This window comes from Ambystoma mexicanum, unplaced genomic scaffold, assembly GCF_040938575.1.
Source record: "Ambystoma mexicanum isolate Mex_15411 unplaced genomic scaffold, UKY_AmexF1_1 Mex_scaf20, whole genome shotgun sequence".
Lineage (NCBI taxonomy): Eukaryota > Metazoa > Chordata > Amphibia > Caudata > Ambystomatidae > Ambystoma > Ambystoma mexicanum.
Window position 1 is genome coordinate 3,160,075 of NW_027182434.1, and position 18,826 is coordinate 3,178,900.

The window sequence follows — 18,826 nt, forward strand, 5'->3', positions numbered from 1 at the left end:
GCCCGCTTTAGTGCTTTGCCTTTTCTCCTTGGAAAGTCTGGAGACAGGCAGTGGAAGGGCAGGCAAACTGTCAGGTGCGCAGAGGAGGGGAGACCATGAGGCAAGGTGGGAGATGGGGGCAAGAAGTGAGAAAAAAACTAATCGCAAGCTAGGGCAGGATTCGGAAAGTGAAGCCGAAAAGGGGCTTAGCATGCAGCCCAGGGGTTTCTTTGACTGTCCTAAGCCCACAGGGACTTTGCCGTCCTCAGCTCATGAGACTTGAGATGGGTAGCTTGATTTGCTGAGGAAATGCGGGATGACAGATTCAACTCTGGAGTCAAACATAGCCCGGAACTATCGCCTTAAACTGAGTTTTAAGCCTGGTGCCGATAAAAAGAAAGAAATTAGCCTTAGATCGGGCAAGCCGTTTGACGGGGGAAAATGAGACCCCCTAGGCCAGCTAGGTGGTCGCTGGATGCTGTGCAGACATCAGCAGCTGTTCATTTCATGCCCTCACGTCTCCTCGTTAGTATAGTGGTCAGTATCCCCCCCTGTCACGCGGGAGACCGGGGTTCAATTCCCCGACGGGGAGGTTAAACCTTTTCTGGATTTTTTTTAGTTCTTGACAAATATTCTTGAAGATTAGGCTGAGTCAAGTAGGGAATGGGTGCCAAGAACTGACTCTTTAAGAAAAAAGCACCGGCAACGCTAGTCATCGTACAATATTTGTGCACAATTGCTTACATTAGGCGGCCGGTCCACTTTATTGAGTCCCCCTCAGCACCATTTAGTGCTCCTGTTGTCTGCGAAGTCCAAATTGTAACCCTGAATCAGTTCCTCTTCTGACCCTTTGTATCATGTTACATGACGAGTAATGATCACCTGTTAGCTTTATCCCTAATTATAACTCTCACTCTTTCCCTGCATCTAACCCTAGCTCTAATCCCATCATTAACCTCGGTCCGGGCACACGCGTGAACCCCTACTCTCATCTCAGCCTCTCCTGGTGATACATCACACCTGGGATCGTTTGCTCCCTGTGGGCTGTGGGAAATTTGCTACCAGCACGCCCTGGAAGTGGGGCTCATTCCGCTGCAACGGGAGGTCTTCCCAGGACGCGTCACAGCTCAACGCAAGAGCTCCTGGGTTTCGAAGGCTCTTGCAGCAAGCCTTCACAAAGCAGCAGGGAGCGCCGTTCCAGATGGGAAACTTGAGACTGGATGTCCAGAAAAGCAAGACGTCAGAAGCGAAACCTTTTTCCTGCAGGGTGTGGCATACCATCCGCTTGCTCATTGCGACAGAGGTGGCACTAATGAAGGAAGAGGTCAACGTTACGTTCTTCTTTAAAATGCAAGGCCAGGAAAAGTGGCAGCGGTGGGATTTGAACCCACGCCTCCGAAGAGACTGGAGCCTTAATCCAGCGCCTTAGACCGCTCGGCCACGCTACCTCCCTGCTAGTCGCCGAAAGCGGAACTTGACCCGTTGCCCGGCCCGCTTTAGAGCTTTGCCTTTTCTCCTTGGAAAGTCTGGAGACAGGCAGTGGAAGGGCAGGCAAACTGTCAGGTGCGCAGAGGAGGGGAGACCATGAGGCAAGGTGGGAGATGGGGGCAAGAAGTGAGAAAAAAACTAATCGCAAGCTAGGGCAGGATTCGGAAAGTGAAGCCGAAAAGGGGCTTAGCATGCAGCCCAGGGGTTTCTTTGACTGTCCTAAGCCCACAGGGACTTTGCCGTCCTCAGCTCATGAGACTTGAGATGGGTAGCTTGATTTGCTGAGGAAATGCGGGATGACAGATTCAACTCTGGAGTCAAACATAGCCCGGAACTATCGCCTTAAACTGAGTTTTAAGCCTGGTGCCGATAAAAAGAAAGAAATTAGCCTTAGATTGGGCAAGCCGTTTGACGGGGGAAAATGAGACCCCCTAGGCCAGCTAGGTGGTCGCTGGATGCTGTGCAGACATCAGCAGCTGTTCATTTCATGCCCTCACGTCTCCTCGTTAGTATAGTGGTCAGTATCCCTGTCACGCGGGAGACCGGGGTTCAATTCCCCGACGGGGAGGTTAAACCTTTTCTGGATTTTTTTTAGTTCTTGACAAATATTCTTGAAGATTAGGCTGAGTCAAGTAGGGAATGGGTGCCAAGAACTGACTCTTTAAGAAAAAAGCACCGGCAACGCTAGTCATCGTACAATATTTGTGCACAATTGCTTACATTAGGCGGCCGGTCCACTTTATTGAGTCCCCCTCAGCACCATTTAGTGCTCCTGTTGTCTGCGAAGTCCAAATTGTAACCCTGAATCAGTTCCTCTTCTGACCCTTTGTATCATGTTACATGACGAGTAATGATCACCTGTTAGCTTTATCCCTAATTATAACTCTCACTCTTTCCCTGCATCTAACCCTAGCTCTAATCCCATCATTAACCTCGGTCCGGGCACACGCGTGAACCCTTACTCTCATCTCAGCCTCTCCTGGTGATACATCACACCTGGGATCGTTTGCTCCCTGTGGGCTGTGGGAAATTTGCTACCAGCACGCCCTGGAAGTGGGGCTCATTCCGCTGCAACGGGAGGTCTTCCCAGGACGCGTCACAGCTCAACGCAAGAGCTCCTGGGTTTCGAAGGCTCTTGCAGCAAGCCTTCACAAAGCAGCAGGGAGCGCCGTTCCAGATGGGAAACTTGAGACTGGATGTCCAGAAAAGCAAGACGTCAGAAGCGAAACCTTTTTCCTGCAGGGTGTGGCATACCATCCGCTTGCTCATTGCGACAGAGGTGGCACTAATGAAGGAAGAGGTCAACGTTACGTTCTTCTTTAAAATGCAAGGCCAGGAAAAGTGGCAGCGGTGGGATTTGAACCCACGCCTCCGAAGAGACTGGAGCCTTAATCCAGCGCCTTAGACCGCTCGGCCACGCTACCTCCCTGCTAGTCGCCGAAAGCGGAACTTGACCCGTTGCCCGGCCCGCTTTAGTGCTTTGCCTTTTCTCCTTGGAAAGTCTGGAGACAGGCAGTGGAAGGGCAGGCAAACTGTCAGGTGCGCAGAGGAGGGGAGACCATGAGGCAAGGTGGGAGATGGGGGCAAGAAGTGAGAAAAAAACTAATCGCAAGCTAGGGCAGGATTCGGAAAGTGAAGCCGAAAAGGGGCTTAGCATGCAGCCCAGGGGTTTCTTTGACTGTCCTAAGCCCACAGGGACTTTGCCGTCCTCAGCTCATGAGACTTGAGATGGGTAGCTTGATTTGCTGAGGAAATGCGGGATGACAGATTCAACTCTGGAGTCAAACATAGCCCGGAACTATCGCCTTAAACTGAGTTTTAAGCCTGGTGCCGATAAAAAGAAAGAAATTAGCCTTAGATCGGGCAAGCCGTTTGACGGGGGAAAATGAGACCCCCTAGGCCAGCTAGGTGGTCGCTGGATGCTGTGCAGACATCAGCAGCTGTTCATTTCATGCCCTCACGTCTCCTCGTTAGTATAGTGGTCAGTATCCCCGCCTGTCACGCGGGAGACCGGGGTTCAATTCCCCGACGGGGAGGTTAAACCTTTTCTGGATTTTTTTTAGTTCTTGACAAATATTCTTGAAGATTAGGCTGAGTCAAGTAGGGAATGGGTGCCAAGAACTGACTCTTTAAGAAAAAAGCACCGGCAACGCTAGTCATCGTACAATATTTGTGCACAATTGCTTACATTAGGCGGCCGGTCCACTTTATTGAGTCCCCCTCAGCACCATTTAGTGCTCCTGTTGTCTGCGAAGTCCAAATTGTAACCCTGAATCAGTTCCTCTTCTGACCCTTTGTATCATGTTACATGACGAGTAATGATCACCTGTTAGCTTTATCCCTAATTATAACTCTCACTCTTTCCCTGCATCTAACCCTAGCTCTAATCCCATCATTAACCTCGGTCCGGGCACACGCGTGAACCCCTACTCTCATCTCAGCCTCTCCTGGTGATACATCACACCTGGGATCGTTTGCTCCCTGTGGGCTGTGGGAAATTTGCTACCAGCACGCCCTGGAAGTGGGGCTCATTCCGCTGCAACGGGAGGTCTTCCCAGGACGCGTCACAGCTCAACGCAAGAGCTCCTGGGTTTCGAAGGCTCTTGCAGCAAGCCTTCACAAAGCAGCAGGGAGCGCCGTTCCAGATGGGAAACTTGAGACTGGATGTCCAGAAAAGCAAGACGTCAGAAGCGAAACCTTTTTCCTGCAGGGTGTGGCATACCATCCGCTTGCTCATTGCGACAGAGGTGGCACTAATGAAGGAAGAGGTCAACGTTACGTTCTTCTTTAAAATGCAAGGCCAGGAAAAGTGGCAGCGGTGGGATTTGAACCCACGCCTCCGAAGAGACTGGAGCCTTAATCCAGCGCCTTAGACCGCTCGGCCACGCTACCTCCCTGCTAGTCGCCGAAAGCGGAACTTGACCCGTTGCCCGGCCCGCTTTAGAGCTTTGCCTTTTCTCCTTGGAAAGTCTGGAGACAGGCAGTGGAAGGGCAGGCAAACTGTCAGGTGCGCAGAGGAGGGGAGACCATGAGGCAAGGTGGGAGATGGGGGCAAGAAGTGAGAAAAAAACTAATCGCAAGCTAGGGCAGGATTCGGAAAGTGAAGCCGAAAAGGGGCTTAGCATGCAGCCCAGGGGTTTCTTTGACTGTCCTAAGCCCACAGGGACTTTGCCGTCCTCAGCTCATGAGACTTGAGATGGGTAGCTTGATTTGCTGAGGAAATGCGGGATGACAGATTCAACTCTGGAGTCAAACATAGCCCGGAACTATCGCCTTAAACTGAGTTTTAAGCCTGGTGCCGATAAAAAGAAAGAAATTAGCCTTAGATTGGGCAAGCCGTTTGACGGGGGAAAATGAGACCCCCTAGGCCAGCTAGGTGGTCGCTGGATGCTGTGCAGACATCAGCAGCTGTTCATTTCATGCCCTCACGTCTCCTCGTTAGTATAGTGGTCAGTATCCCTGTCACGCGGGAGACCGGGGTTCAATTCCCCGACGGGGAGGTTAAACCTTTTCTGGATTTTTTTTAGTTCTTGACAAATATTCTTGAAGATTAGGCTGAGTCAAGTAGGGAATGGGTGCCAAGAACTGACTCTTTAAGAAAAAAGCACCGGCAACGCTAGTCATCGTACAATATTTGTGCACAATTGCTTACATTAGGCGGCCGGTCCACTTTATTGAGTCCCCCTCAGCACCATTTAGTGCTCCTGTTGTCTGCGAAGTCCAAATTGTAACCCTGAATCAGTTCCTCTTCTGACCCTTTGTATCATGTTACATGACGAGTAATGATCACCTGTTAGCTTTATCCCTAATTATAACTCTCACTCTTTCCCTGCATCTAACCCTAGCTCTAATCCCATCATTAACCTCGGTCCGGGCACACGCGTGAACCCTTACTCTCATCTCAGCCTCTCCTGGTGATACATCACACCTGGGATCGTTTGCTCCCTGTGGGCTGTGGGAAATTTGCTACCAGCACGCCCTGGAAGTGGGGCTCATTCCGCTGCAACGGGAGGTCTTCCCAGGACGCGTCACAGCTCAACGCAAGAGCTCCTGGGTTTCGAAGGCTCTTGCAGCAAGCCTTCACAAAGCAGCAGGGAGCGCCGTTCCAGATGGGAAACTTGAGACTGGATGTCCAGAAAAGCAAGACGTCAGAAGCGAAACCTTTTTCCTGCAGGGTGTGGCATACCATCCGCTTGCTCATTGCGACAGAGGTGGCACTAATGAAGGAAGAGGTCAACGTTACGTTCTTCTTTAAAATGCAAGGCCAGGAAAAGTGGCAGCGGTGGGATTTGAACCCACGCCTCCGAAGAGACTGGAGCCTTAATCCAGCGCCTTAGACCGCTCGGCCACGCTACCTCCCTGCTAGTCGCCGAAAGCGGAACTTGACCCGTTGCCCGGCCCGCTTTAGTGCTTTGCCTTTTCTCCTTGGAAAGTCTGGAGACAGGCAGTGGAAGGGCAGGCAAACTGTCAGGTGCGCAGAGGAGGGGAGACCATGAGGCAAGGTGGGAGATGGGGGCAAGAAGTGAGAAAAAAACTAATCGCAAGCTAGGGCAGGATTCGGAAAGTGAAGCCGAAAAGGGGCTTAGCATGCAGCCCAGGGGTTTCTTTGACTGTCCTAAGCCCACAGGGACTTTGCCGTCCTCAGCTCATGAGACTTGAGATGGGTAGCTTGATTTGCTGAGGAAATGCGGGATGACAGATTCAACTCTGGAGTCAAACATAGCCCGGAACTATCGCCTTAAACTGAGTTTTAAGCCTGGTGCCGATAAAAAGAAAGAAATTAGCCTTAGATCGGGCAAGCCGTTTGACGGGGGAAAATGAGACCCCCTAGGCCAGCTAGGTGGTCGCTGGATGCTGTGCAGACATCAGCAGCTGTTCATTTCATGCCCTCACGTCTCCTCGTTAGTATAGTGGTCAGTATCCCCGCCTGTCACGCGGGAGACCGGGGTTCAATTCCCCGACGGGGAGGTTAAACCTTTTCTGGATTTTTTTTAGTTCTTGACAAATATTCTTGAAGATTAGGCTGAGTCAAGTAGGGAATGGGTGCCAAGAACTGACTCTTTAAGAAAAAAGCACCGGCAACGCTAGTCATCGTACAATATTTGTGCACAATTGCTTACATTAGGCGGCCGGTCCACTTTATTGAGTCCCCCTCAGCACCATTTAGTGCTCCTGTTGTCTGCGAAGTCCAAATTGTAACCCTGAATCAGTTCCTCTTCTGACCCTTTGTATCATGTTACATGACGAGTAATGATCACCTGTTAGCTTTATCCCTAATTATAACTCTCACTCTTTCCCTGCATCTAACCCTAGCTCTAATCCCATCATTAACCTCGGTCCGGGCACACGCGTGAACCCCTACTCTCATCTCAGCCTCTCCTGGTGATACATCACACCTGGGATCGTTTGCTCCCTGTGGGCTGTGGGAAATTTGCTACCAGCACGCCCTGGAAGTGGGGCTCATTCCGCTGCAACGGGAGGTCTTCCCAGGACGCGTCACAGCTCAACGCAAGAGCTCCTGGGTTTCGAAGGCTCTTGCAGCAAGCCTTCACAAAGCAGCAGGGAGCGCCGTTCCAGATGGGAAACTTGAGACTGGATGTCCAGAAAAGCAAGACGTCAGAAGCGAAACCTTTTTCCTGCAGGGTGTGGCATACCATCCGCTTGCTCATTGCGACAGAGGTGGCACTAATGAAGGAAGAGGTCAACGTTACGTTCTTCTTTAAAATGCAAGGCCAGGAAAAGTGGCAGCGGTGGGATTTGAACCCACGCCTCCGAAGAGACTGGAGCCTTAATCCAGCGCCTTAGACCGCTCGGCCACGCTACCTCCCTGCTAGTCGCCGAAAGCGGAACTTGACCCGTTGCCCGGCCCGCTTTAGAGCTTTGCCTTTTCTCCTTGGAAAGTCTGGAGACAGGCAGTGGAAGGGCAGGCAAACTGTCAGGTGCGCAGAGGAGGGGAGACCATGAGGCAAGGTGGGAGATGGGGGCAAGAAGTGAGAAAAAAACTAATCGCAAGCTAGGGCAGGATTCGGAAAGTGAAGCCGAAAAGGGGCTTAGCATGCAGCCCAGGGGTTTCTTTGACTGTCCTAAGCCCACAGGGACTTTGCCGTCCTCAGCTCATGAGACTTGAGATGGGTAGCTTGATTTGCTGAGGAAATGCGGGATGACAGATTCAACTCTGGAGTCAAACATAGCCCGGAACTATCGCCTTAAACTGAGTTTTAAGCCTGGTGCCGATAAAAAGAAAGAAATTAGCCTTAGATTGGGCAAGCCGTTTGACGGGGGAAAATGAGACCCCCTAGGCCAGCTAGGTGGTCGCTGGATGCTGTGCAGACATCAGCAGCTGTTCATTTCATGCCCTCACGTCTCCTCGTTAGTATAGTGGTCAGTATCCCTGTCACGCGGGAGACCGGGGTTCAATTCCCCGACGGGGAGGTTAAACCTTTTCTGGATTTTTTTTAGTTCTTGACAAATATTCTTGAAGATTAGGCTGAGTCAAGTAGGGAATGGGTGCCAAGAACTGACTCTTTAAGAAAAAAGCACCGGCAACGCTAGTCATCGTACAATATTTGTGCACAATTGCTTACATTAGGCGGCCGGTCCACTTTATTGAGTCCCCCTCAGCACCATTTAGTGCTCCTGTTGTCTGCGAAGTCCAAATTGTAACCCTGAATCAGTTCCTCTTCTGACCCTTTGTATCATGTTACATGACGAGTAATGATCACCTGTTAGCTTTATCCCTAATTATAACTCTCACTCTTTCCCTGCATCTAACCCTAGCTCTAATCCCATCATTAACCTCGGTCCGGGCACACGCGTGAACCCTTACTCTCATCTCAGCCTCTCCTGGTGATACATCACACCTGGGATCGTTTGCTCCCTGTGGGCTGTGGGAAATTTGCTACCAGCACGCCCTGGAAGTGGGGCTCATTCCGCTGCAACGGGAGGTCTTCCCAGGACGCGTCACAGCTCAACGCAAGAGCTCCTGGGTTTCGAAGGCTCTTGCAGCAAGCCTTCACAAAGCAGCAGGGAGCGCCGTTCCAGATGGGAAACTTGAGACTGGATGTCCAGAAAAGCAAGACGTCAGAAGCGAAACCTTTTTCCTGCAGGGTGTGGCATACCATCCGCTTGCTCATTGCGACAGAGGTGGCACTAATGAAGGAAGAGGTCAACGTTACGTTCTTCTTTAAAATGCAAGGCCAGGAAAAGTGGCAGCGGTGGGATTTGAACCCACGCCTCCGAAGAGACTGGAGCCTTAATCCAGCGCCTTAGACCGCTCGGCCACGCTACCTCCCTGCTAGTCGCCGAAAGCGGAACTTGACCCGTTGCCCGGCCCGCTTTAGTGCTTTGCCTTTTCTCCTTGGAAAGTCTGGAGACAGGCAGTGGAAGGGCAGGCAAACTGTCAGGTGCGCAGAGGAGGGGAGACCATGAGGCAAGGTGGGAGATGGGGGCAAGAAGTGAGAAAAAAACTAATCGCAAGCTAGGGCAGGATTCGGAAAGTGAAGCCGAAAAGGGGCTTAGCATGCAGCCCAGGGGTTTCTTTGACTGTCCTAAGCCCACAGGGACTTTGCCGTCCTCAGCTCATGAGACTTGAGATGGGTAGCTTGATTTGCTGAGGAAATGCGGGATGACAGATTCAACTCTGGAGTCAAACATAGCCCGGAACTATCGCCTTAAACTGAGTTTTAAGCCTGGTGCCGATAAAAAGAAAGAAATTAGCCTTAGATCGGGCAAGCCGTTTGACGGGGGAAAATGAGACCCCCTAGGCCAGCTAGGTGGTCGCTGGATGCTGTGCAGACATCAGCAGCTGTTCATTTCATGCCCTCACGTCTCCTCGTTAGTATAGTGGTCAGTATCCCCGCCTGTCACGCGGGAGACGGGGAGGTTAAACCTTTTCTGGATTTTTTTTAGTTCTTGACAAATATTCTTGAAGATTAGGCTGAGTCAAGTAGGGAATGGGTGCCAAGAACTGACTCTTTAAGAAAAAAGCACCGGCAACGCTAGTCATCGTACAATATTTGTGCACAATTGCTTACATTAGGCGGCCGGTCCACTTTATTGAGTCCCCCTCAGCACCATTTAGTGCTCCTGTTGTCTGCGAAGTCCAAATTGTAACCCTGAATCAGTTCCTCTTCTGACCCTTTGTATCATGTTACATGACGAGTAATGATCACCTGTTAGCTTTATCCCTAATTATAACTCTCACTCTTTCCCTGCATCTAACCCTAGCTCTAATCCCATCATTAACCTCGGTCCGGGCACACGCGTGAACCCCTACTCTCATCTCAGCCTCTCCTGGTGATACATCACACCTGGGATCGTTTGCTCCCTGTGGGCTGTGGGAAATTTGCTACCAGCACGCCCTGGAAGTGGGGCTCATTCCGCTGCAACGGGAGGTCTTCCCAGGACGCGTCACAGCTCAACGCAAGAGCTCCTGGGTTTCGAAGGCTCTTGCAGCAAGCCTTCACAAAGCAGCAGGGAGCGCCGTTCCAGATGGGAAACTTGAGACTGGATGTCCAGAAAAGCAAGACGTCAGAAGCGAAACCTTTTTCCTGCAGGGTGTGGCATACCATCCGCTTGCTCATTGCGACAGAGGTGGCACTAATGAAGGAAGAGGTCAACGTTACGTTCTTCTTTAAAATGCAAGGCCAGGAAAAGTGGCAGCGGTGGGATTTGAACCCACGCCTCCGAAGAGACTGGAGCCTTAATCCAGCGCCTTAGACCGCTCGGCCACGCTACCTCCCTGCTAGTCGCCGAAAGCGGAACTTGACCCGTTGCCCGGCCCGCTTTAGAGCTTTGCCTTTTCTCCTTGGAAAGTCTGGAGACAGGCAGTGGAAGGGCAGGCAAACTGTCAGGTGCGCAGAGGAGGGGAGACCATGAGGCAAGGTGGGAGATGGGGGCAAGAAGTGAGAAAAAAACTAATCGCAAGCTAGGGCAGGATTCGGAAAGTGAAGCCGAAAAGGGGCTTAGCATGCAGCCCAGGGGTTTCTTTGACTGTCCTAAGCCCACAGGGACTTTGCCGTCCTCAGCTCATGAGACTTGAGATGGGTAGCTTGATTTGCTGAGGAAATGCGGGATGACAGATTCAACTCTGGAGTCAAACATAGCCCGGAACTATCGCCTTAAACTGAGTTTTAAGCCTGGTGCCGATAAAAAGAAAGAAATTAGCCTTAGATTGGGCAAGCCGTTTGACGGGGGAAAATGAGACCCCCTAGGCCAGCTAGGTGGTCGCTGGATGCTGTGCAGACATCAGCAGCTGTTCATTTCATGCCCTCACGTCTCCTCGTTAGTATAGTGGTCAGTATCCCTGTCACGCGGGAGACCGGGGTTCAATTCCCCGACGGGGAGGTTAAACCTTTTCTGGATTTTTTTTAGTTCTTGACAAATATTCTTGAAGATTAGGCTGAGTCAAGTAGGGAATGGGTGCCAAGAACTGACTCTTTAAGAAAAAAGCACCGGCAACGCTAGTCATCGTACAATATTTGTGCACAATTGCTTACATTAGGCGGCCGGTCCACTTTATTGAGTCCCCCTCAGCACCATTTAGTGCTCCTGTTGTCTGCGAAGTCCAAATTGTAACCCTGAATCAGTTCCTCTTCTGACCCTTTGTATCATGTTACATGACGAGTAATGATCACCTGTTAGCTTTATCCCTAATTATAACTCTCACTCTTTCCCTGCATCTAACCCTAGCTCTAATCCCATCATTAACCTCGGTCCGGGCACACGCGTGAACCCTTACTCTCATCTCAGCCTCTCCTGGTGATACATCACACCTGGGATCGTTTGCTCCCTGTGGGCTGTGGGAAATTTGCTACCAGCACGCCCTGGAAGTGGGGCTCATTCCGCTGCAACGGGAGGTCTTCCCAGGACGCGTCACAGCTCAACGCAAGAGCTCCTGGGTTTCGAAGGCTCTTGCAGCAAGCCTTCACAAAGCAGCAGGGAGCGCCGTTCCAGATGGGAAACTTGAGACTGGATGTCCAGAAAAGCAAGACGTCAGAAGCGAAACCTTTTTCCTGCAGGGTGTGGCATACCATCCGCTTGCTCATTGCGACAGAGGTGGCACTAATGAAGGAAGAGGTCAACGTTACGTTCTTCTTTAAAATGCAAGGCCAGGAAAAGTGGCAGCGGTGGGATTTGAACCCACGCCTCCGAAGAGACTGGAGCCTTAATCCAGCGCCTTAGACCGCTCGGCCACGCTACCTCCCTGCTAGTCGCCGAAAGCGGAACTTGACCCGTTGCCCGGCCCGCTTTAGTGCTTTGCCTTTTCTCCTTGGAAAGTCTGGAGACAGGCAGTGGAAGGGCAGGCAAACTGTCAGGTGCGCAGAGGAGGGGAGACCATGAGGCAAGGTGGGAGATGGGGGCAAGAAGTGAGAAAAAAACTAATCGCAAGCTAGGGCAGGATTCGGAAAGTGAAGCCGAAAAGGGGCTTAGCATGCAGCCCAGGGGTTTCTTTGACTGTCCTAAGCCCACAGGGACTTTGCCGTCCTCAGCTCATGAGACTTGAGATGGGTAGCTTGATTTGCTGAGGAAATGCGGGATGACAGATTCAACTCTGGAGTCAAACATAGCCCGGAACTATCGCCTTAAACTGAGTTTTAAGCCTGGTGCCGATAAAAAGAAAGAAATTAGCCTTAGATCGGGCAAGCCGTTTGACGGGGGAAAATGAGACCCCCTAGGCCATCTAGGTGGTCGCTGGATGCTGTGCAGACATCAGCAGCTGTTCATTTCATGCCCTCACGTCTCCTCGTTAGTATAGTGGTCAGTATCCCCGCCTGTCACCCGGGAGACCGGGGTTCAATTCCCCGACGGGGAGGTTAAACCTTTTCTGGATTTTTTTTAGTTCTTGACAAATATTCTTGAAGATTAGGCTGAGTCAAGTAGGGAATGGGTGCCAAGAACTGACTCTTTAAGAAAAAAGCACCGGCAACGCTAGTCATCGTACAATATTTGTGCACAATTGCTTACATTAGGCGGCCGGTCCACTTTATTGAGTCCCCCTCAGCACCATTTAGTGCTCCTGTTGTCTGCGAAGTCCAAATTGTAACCCTGAATCAGTTCCTCTTCTGACCCTTTGTATCATGTTACATGACGAGTAATGATCACCTGTTAGCTTTATCCCTAATTATAACTCTCACTCTTTCCCTGCATCTAACCCTAGCTCTAATCCCATCATTAACCTCGGTCCGGGCACACGCGTGAACCCTTACTCTCATCTCAGCCTCTCCTGGTGATACATCACACCTGGGATCGTTTGCTCCCTGTGGGCTGTGGGAAATTTGCTACCAGCACGCCCTGGAAGTGGGGCTCATTCCGCTGCAACGGGAGGTCTTCCCAGGACGCGTCACAGCTCAACGCAAGAGCTCCTGGGTTTCGAAGGCTCTTGCAGCAAGCCTTCACAAAGCAGCAGGGAGCGCCGTTCCAGATGGGAAACTTGAGACTGGATGTCCAGAAAAGCAAGACGTCAGAAGCGAAACCTTTTTCCTGCAGGGTGTGGCATACCATCCGCTTGCTCATTGCGACAGAGGTGGCACTAATGAAGGAAGAGGTCAACGTTACGTTCTTCTTTAAAATGCAAGGCCAGGAAAAGTGGCAGCGGTGGGATTTGAACCCACGCCTCCGAAGAGACTGGAGCCTTAATCCAGCGCCTTAGACCGCTCGGCCACGCTACCTCCCTGCTAGTCGCCGAAAGCGGAACTTGACCCGTTGCCCGGCCCGCTTTAGTGCTTTGCCTTTTCTCCTTGGAAAGTCTGGAGACAGGCAGTGGAAGGGCAGGCAAACTGTCAGGTGCGCAGAGGAGGGGAGACCATGAGGCAAGGTGGGAGATGGGGGCAAGAAGTGAGAAAAAAACTAATCGCAAGCTAGGGCAGGATTCGGAAAGTGAAGCCGAAAAGGGGCTTAGCATGCAGCCCAGGGGTTTCTTTGACTGTCCTAAGCCCACAGGGACTTTGCCGTCCTCAGCTCATGAGACTTGAGATGGGTAGCTTGATTTGCTGAGGAAATGCGGGATGACAGATTCAACTCTGGAGTCAAACATAGCCCGGAACTATCGCCTTAAACTGAGTTTTAAGCCTGGTGCCGATAAAAAGAAAGAAATTAGCCTTAGATCGGGCAAGCCGTTTGACGGGGGAAAATGAGACCCCCTAGGCCAGCTAGGTGGTCGCTGGATGCTGTGCAGACATCAGCAGCTGTTCATTTCATGCCCTCACGTCTCCTCGTTAGTATAGTGGTCAGTATCCCCGCCTGTCACGCGGGAGACCGGGGTTCAATTCCCCGACGGGGAGGTTAAACCTTTTCTGGATTTTTTTTAGTTCTTGACAAATATTCTTGAAGATTAGGCTGAGTCAAGTAGGGAATGGGTGCCAAGAACTGACTCTTTAAGAAAAAAGCACCGGCAACGCTAGTCATCGTACAATATTTGTGCACAATTGCTTACATTAGGCGGCCGGTCCACTTTATTGAGTCCCCCTCAGCACCATTTAGTGCTCCTGTTGTCTGCGAAGTCCAAATTGTAACCCTGAATCAGTTCCTCTTCTGACCCTTTGTATCATGTTACATGACGAGTAATGATCACCTGTTAGCTTTATCCCTAATTATAACTCTCACTCTTTCCCTGCATCTAACCCTAGCTCTAATCCCATCATTAACCTCGGTCCGGGCACACGCGTGAACCCTTACTCTCATCTCAGCCTCTCCTGGTGATACATCACACCTGGGATCGTTTGCTCCCTGTGGGCTGTGGGAAATTTGCTACCAGCACGCCCTGGAAGTGGGGCTCATTCCGCTGCAACGGGAGGTCTTCCCAGGACGCGTCACAGCTCAACGCAAGAGCTCCTGGGTTTCGAAGGCTCTTGCAGCAAGCCTTCACAAAGCAGCAGGGAGCGCCGTTCCAGATGGGAAACTTGAGACTGGATGTCCAGAAAAGCAAGACGTCAGAAGCGAAACCTTTTTCCTGCAGGGTGTGGCATACCATCCGCTTGCTCATTGCGACAGAGGTGGCACTAATGAAGGAAGAGGTCAACGTTACGTTCTTCTTTAAAATGCAAGGCCAGGAAAAGTGGCAGCGGTGGGATTTGAACCCACGCCTCCGAAGAGACTGGAGCCTTAATCCAGCGCCTTAGACCGCTCGGCCACGCTACCTCCCTGCTAGTCGCCGAAAGCGGAACTTGACCCGTTGCCCGGCCCGCTTTAGTGCTTTGCCTTTTCTCCTTGGAAAGTCTGGAGACAGGCAGTGGAAGGGCAGGCAAACTGTCAGGTGCGCAGAGGAGGGGAGACCATGAGGCAAGGTGGGAGATGGGGGCAAGAAGTGAGAAAAAAACTAATCGCAAGCTAGGGCAGGATTCGGAAAGTGAAGCCGAAAAGGGGCTTAGCATGCAGCCCAGGGGTTTCTTTGACTGTCCTAAGCCCACAGGGACTTTGCCGTCCTCAGCTCATGAGACTTGAGATGGGTAGCTTGATTTGCTGAGGAAATGCGGGATGACAGATTCAACTCTGGAGTCAAACATAGCCCGGAACTATCGCCTTAAACTGAGTTTTAAGCCTGGTGCCGATAAAAAGAAAGAAATTAGCCTTAGATCGGGCAAGCCGTTTGACGGGGGAAAATGAGACCCCCTAGGCCAGCTAGGTGGTCGCTGGATGCTGTGCAGACATCAGCAGCTGTTCATTTCATGCCCTCACGTCTCCTCGTTAGTATAGTGGTCAGTATCCCCGCCTGTCACGCGGGAGACCGGGGTTCAATTCCCCGACGGGGAGGTTAAACCTTTTCTGGATTTTTTTTAGTTCTTGACAAATATTCTTGAAGATTAGGCTGAGTCAAGTAGGGAATGGGTGCCAAGAACTGACTCTTTAAGAAAAAAGCACCGGCAACGCTAGTCATCGTACAATATTTGTGCACAATTGCTTACATTAGGCGGCCGGTCCACTTTATTGAGTCCCCCTCAGCACCATTTAGTGCTCCTGTTGTCTGCGAAGTCCAAATTGTAACCCTGAATCAGTTCCTCTTCTGACCCTTTGTATCATGTTACATGACGAGTAATGATCACCTGTTAGCTTTATCCCTAATTATAACTCTCACTCTTTCCCTGCATCTAACCCTAGCTCTAATCCCATCATTAACCTCGGTCCGGGCACACGCGTGAACCCCTACTCTCATCTCAGCCTCTCCTGGTGATACATCACACCTGGGATCGTTTGCTCCCTGTGGGCTGTGGGAAATTTGCTACCAGCACGCCCTGGAAGTGGGGCTCATTCCGCTGCAACGGGAGGTCTTCCCAGGACGCGTCACAGCTCAACGCAAGAGCTCCTGGGTTTCGAAGGCTCTTGCAGCAAGCCTTCACAAAGCAGCAGGGAGCGCCGTTCCAGATGGGAAACTTGAGACTGGATGTCCAGAAAAGCAAGACGTCAGAAGCGAAACCTTTTTCCTGCAGGGTGTGGCATACCATCCGCTTGCTCATTGCGACAGAGGTGGCACTAATGAAGGAAGAGGTCAACGTTACGTTCTTCTTTAAAATGCAAGGCCAGGAAAAGTGGCAGCGGTGGGATTTGAACCCACGCCTCCGAAGAGACTGGAGCCTTAATCCAGCGCCTTAGACCGCTCGGCCACGCTACCTCCCTGCTAGTCGCCGAAAGCGGAACTTGACCCGTTGCCCGGCCCGCTTTAGAGCTTTGCCTTTTCTCCTTGGAAAGTCTGGAGACAGGCAGTGGAAGGGCAGGCAAACTGTCAGGTGCGCAGAGGAGGGGAGACCATGAGGCAAGGTGGGAGATGGGGGCAAGAAGTGAGAAAAAAACTAATCGCAAGCTAGGGCAGGATTCGGAAAGTGAAGCCGAAAAGGGGCTTAGCATGCAGCCCAGGGGTTTCTTTGACTGTCCTAAGCCCACAGGGACTTTGCCGTCCTCAGCTCATGAGACTTGAGATGGGTAGCTTGATTTGCTGAGGAAATGCGGGATGACAGATTCAACTCTGGAGTCAAACATAGCCCGGAACTATCGCCTTAAACTGAGTTTTAAGCCTGGTGCCGATAAAAAGAAAGAAATTAGCCTTAGATTGGGCAAGCCGTTTGACGGGGGAAAATGAGACCCCCTAGGCCAGCTAGGTGGTCGCTGGATGCTGTGCAGACATCAGCAGCTGTTCATTTCATGCCCTCACGTCTCCTCGTTAGTATAGTGGTCAGTATCCCCGCCTGTCACGCGGGAGACCGGGGTTCAATTCCCCGACGGGGAGGTTAAACCTTTTCTGGATTTTTTTTAGTTCTTGACAAATATTCTTGAAGATTAGGCTGAGTCAAGTAGGGAATGGGTGCCAAGAACTGACTCTTTAAGAAAAAAGCACCGGCAACGCTAGTCATCGTACAATATTTGTGCACAATTGCTTACATTAGGCGGCCGGTCCACTTTATTGAGTCCCCCTCAGCACCATTTAGTGCTCCTGTTGTCTGCGAAGTCCAAATTGTAACCCTGAATCAGTTCCTCTTCTGACCCTTTGTATCATGTTACATGACGAGTAATGATCACCTGTTAGCTTTATCCCTAATTATAACTCTCACTCTTTCCCTGCATCTAACCCTAGCTCTAATCCCATCATTAACCTCGGTCCGGGCACACGCGTGAACCCTTACTCTCATCTCAGCCTCTCCTGGTGATACATCACACCTGGGATCGTTTGCTCCCTGTGGGCTGTGGGAAATTTGCTACCAGCACGCCCTGGAAGTGGGGCTCATTCCGCTGCAACGGGAGGTCTTCCCAGGACGCGTCACAGCTCAACGCAAGAGCTCCTGGGTTTCGAAGGCTCTTGCAGCAAGCCTTCACAAAGCAGCAGGGAGCGCCGTTCCAGATGGGAAACTTGAGACTGGATGTCCAGAAAAGCAAGACGTCAGAAGCGAAACCTTTTTCCTGCAGGGTGTGGCATACCATCCGCTTGCTCATTGCGACAGAGGTGGCACTAATGAAGGAAGAGGTCAACGTTACGTTCTTCTTTAAAATGCAAGGCCAGGAAAAGTGGCAGCGGTGGGATTTGAACCCACGCCTCCGAAGAGACTGGAGCCTTAATCCAGCGCCTTAGACCGCTCGGCCACGCTACCTCCCTGCTAGTCGCCGAAAGCGGAACTTGACCCGTTGCCCGGCCCGCTTTAGTGCTTTGCCTTTTCTCCTTGGAAAGTCTGGAGACAGGCAGTGGAAGGGCAGGCAAACTGTCAGGTGCGCAGAGGAGGGGAGACCATGAGGCAAGGTGGGAGATGGGGGCAAGAAGTGAGAAAAAAACTAATCGCAAGCTAGGGCAGGATTCGGAAAGTGAAGCCGAAAAGGGGCTTAGCATGCAGCCCAGGGGTTTCTTTGACTGTCCTAAGCCCACAGGGACTTTGCCGTCCTCAGCTCATGAGACTTGAGATGGGTAGCTTGATTTGCTGAGGAAATGCGGGATGACAGATTCAACTCTGGAGTCAAACATAGCCCGGAACTATCGCCTTAAACTGAGTTTTAAGCCTGGTGCCGATAAAAAGAAAGAAATTAGCCTTAGATCGGGCAAGCCGTTTGACGGGGGAAAATGAGACCCCCTAGGCCAGCTAGGTGGTCGCTGGATGCTGTGCAGACATCAGCAGCTGTTCATTTCATGCCCTCACGTCTCCTCGTTAGTATAGTGGTCAGTATCCCCGCCTGTCACGCGGGAGACCGGGGTTCAATTCCCCGACGGGGAGGTTAAACCTTTTCTGGATTTTTTTTAGTTCTTGACAAATATTCTTGAAGATTAGGCTGAGTCAAGTAGGGAATGGGTGCCAAGAACTGACTCTTTAAGAAAAAAGCACCGGCAACGCTAGTCATCGTACAATATTTGTGCACAATTGCTTACATTAGGCGGCCGGTCCACTTTATTGAGTCCCCCTCAGCACCATTTAGTGCTCCTGTTGTCTGCGAAGTCCAAATTGTAACCCTGAATCAGTTCCTCTTCTGACCCTTTGTATCATGTTACATGACGAGTAATGATCACCTGTTAGCTTTATCCCTAATTATAACTCTCACTCTTTCCCTGCATCTAACCCTAGCTCTAATCCCATCATTAACCTCGGTCCGGGCACACGCGTGAACCCTTACTCTCATCTCAGCCTCTCCTGGTGATACATCACACCTGGGATCGTTTGCTCCCTGTGGGCTGTGGGAAATTTGCTACCAGCACGCCCTGGAAGTGGGGCTCATTCCGCTGCAACGGGAGGTCTTCCCAGGACGCGTCACAGCTCAACGCAAGAGCTCCTGGGTTTCGAAGGCTCTTGCAGCAAGCCTTCACAAAGCAGCAGGGAGCGCCGTTCCAGATGGGAAACTTGAGACTGGATGTCCAGAAAAGCAAGACGTCAGAAGCGAAACCTTTTTCCTGCAG

The 18,826-nt window shown here is 51.3% G+C and overlaps 18 non-coding genes across 18 annotated transcripts; 6 read left to right on the forward strand and 12 right to left on the reverse strand.

Annotated features, from left to right (window-relative positions):
- Positions 1-1,345: 1,345 nt before the first annotated feature.
- Positions 1,346-1,427, reverse strand: TRNAL-AAG (transfer RNA leucine (anticodon AAG)). The gene has a single exon. It is a non-coding gene; the product is annotated as a tRNA-Leu (tRNA).
- A 1,382-nt stretch (positions 1,428-2,809) lies between these two features.
- On the reverse strand, positions 2,810-2,891 carry TRNAL-AAG (transfer RNA leucine (anticodon AAG)). Its single transcript has one exon. It is a non-coding gene; the product is annotated as a tRNA-Leu (tRNA).
- A 540-nt stretch (positions 2,892-3,431) lies between these two features.
- Positions 3,432-3,503, forward strand: TRNAD-GUC (transfer RNA aspartic acid (anticodon GUC)). Its single transcript has one exon. It is a non-coding gene; the product is annotated as a tRNA-Asp (tRNA).
- A 774-nt stretch (positions 3,504-4,277) lies between these two features.
- On the reverse strand, positions 4,278-4,359 carry TRNAL-AAG (transfer RNA leucine (anticodon AAG)). Its single transcript has one exon. It is a non-coding gene; the product is annotated as a tRNA-Leu (tRNA).
- Positions 4,360-5,741: 1,382 nt separating this feature from the next.
- TRNAL-AAG (transfer RNA leucine (anticodon AAG)) lies at positions 5,742-5,823 on the reverse strand. Its single transcript has one exon. It is a non-coding gene; the product is annotated as a tRNA-Leu (tRNA).
- A 540-nt stretch (positions 5,824-6,363) lies between these two features.
- TRNAD-GUC (transfer RNA aspartic acid (anticodon GUC)) lies at positions 6,364-6,435 on the forward strand. The gene has a single exon. It is a non-coding gene; the product is annotated as a tRNA-Asp (tRNA).
- Positions 6,436-7,209: 774 nt separating this feature from the next.
- On the reverse strand, positions 7,210-7,291 carry TRNAL-AAG (transfer RNA leucine (anticodon AAG)). The gene has a single exon. It is a non-coding gene; the product is annotated as a tRNA-Leu (tRNA).
- A 1,382-nt stretch (positions 7,292-8,673) lies between these two features.
- On the reverse strand, positions 8,674-8,755 carry TRNAL-AAG (transfer RNA leucine (anticodon AAG)). The gene has a single exon. It is a non-coding gene; the product is annotated as a tRNA-Leu (tRNA).
- Positions 8,756-10,122: 1,367 nt separating this feature from the next.
- TRNAL-AAG (transfer RNA leucine (anticodon AAG)) lies at positions 10,123-10,204 on the reverse strand. The gene has a single exon. It is a non-coding gene; the product is annotated as a tRNA-Leu (tRNA).
- A 1,382-nt stretch (positions 10,205-11,586) lies between these two features.
- TRNAL-AAG (transfer RNA leucine (anticodon AAG)) lies at positions 11,587-11,668 on the reverse strand. Its single transcript has one exon. It is a non-coding gene; the product is annotated as a tRNA-Leu (tRNA).
- Positions 11,669-13,054: 1,386 nt separating this feature from the next.
- TRNAL-AAG (transfer RNA leucine (anticodon AAG)) lies at positions 13,055-13,136 on the reverse strand. Its single transcript has one exon. It is a non-coding gene; the product is annotated as a tRNA-Leu (tRNA).
- Positions 13,137-13,676: 540 nt separating this feature from the next.
- TRNAD-GUC (transfer RNA aspartic acid (anticodon GUC)) lies at positions 13,677-13,748 on the forward strand. The gene has a single exon. It is a non-coding gene; the product is annotated as a tRNA-Asp (tRNA).
- Positions 13,749-14,522: 774 nt separating this feature from the next.
- Positions 14,523-14,604, reverse strand: TRNAL-AAG (transfer RNA leucine (anticodon AAG)). The gene has a single exon. It is a non-coding gene; the product is annotated as a tRNA-Leu (tRNA).
- Positions 14,605-15,144: 540 nt separating this feature from the next.
- On the forward strand, positions 15,145-15,216 carry TRNAD-GUC (transfer RNA aspartic acid (anticodon GUC)). The gene has a single exon. It is a non-coding gene; the product is annotated as a tRNA-Asp (tRNA).
- A 774-nt stretch (positions 15,217-15,990) lies between these two features.
- On the reverse strand, positions 15,991-16,072 carry TRNAL-AAG (transfer RNA leucine (anticodon AAG)). Its single transcript has one exon. It is a non-coding gene; the product is annotated as a tRNA-Leu (tRNA).
- Positions 16,073-16,612: 540 nt separating this feature from the next.
- TRNAD-GUC (transfer RNA aspartic acid (anticodon GUC)) lies at positions 16,613-16,684 on the forward strand. Its single transcript has one exon. It is a non-coding gene; the product is annotated as a tRNA-Asp (tRNA).
- A 774-nt stretch (positions 16,685-17,458) lies between these two features.
- On the reverse strand, positions 17,459-17,540 carry TRNAL-AAG (transfer RNA leucine (anticodon AAG)). Its single transcript has one exon. It is a non-coding gene; the product is annotated as a tRNA-Leu (tRNA).
- A 540-nt stretch (positions 17,541-18,080) lies between these two features.
- Positions 18,081-18,152, forward strand: TRNAD-GUC (transfer RNA aspartic acid (anticodon GUC)). The gene has a single exon. It is a non-coding gene; the product is annotated as a tRNA-Asp (tRNA).
- Positions 18,153-18,826: the final 674 nt, after the last annotated feature.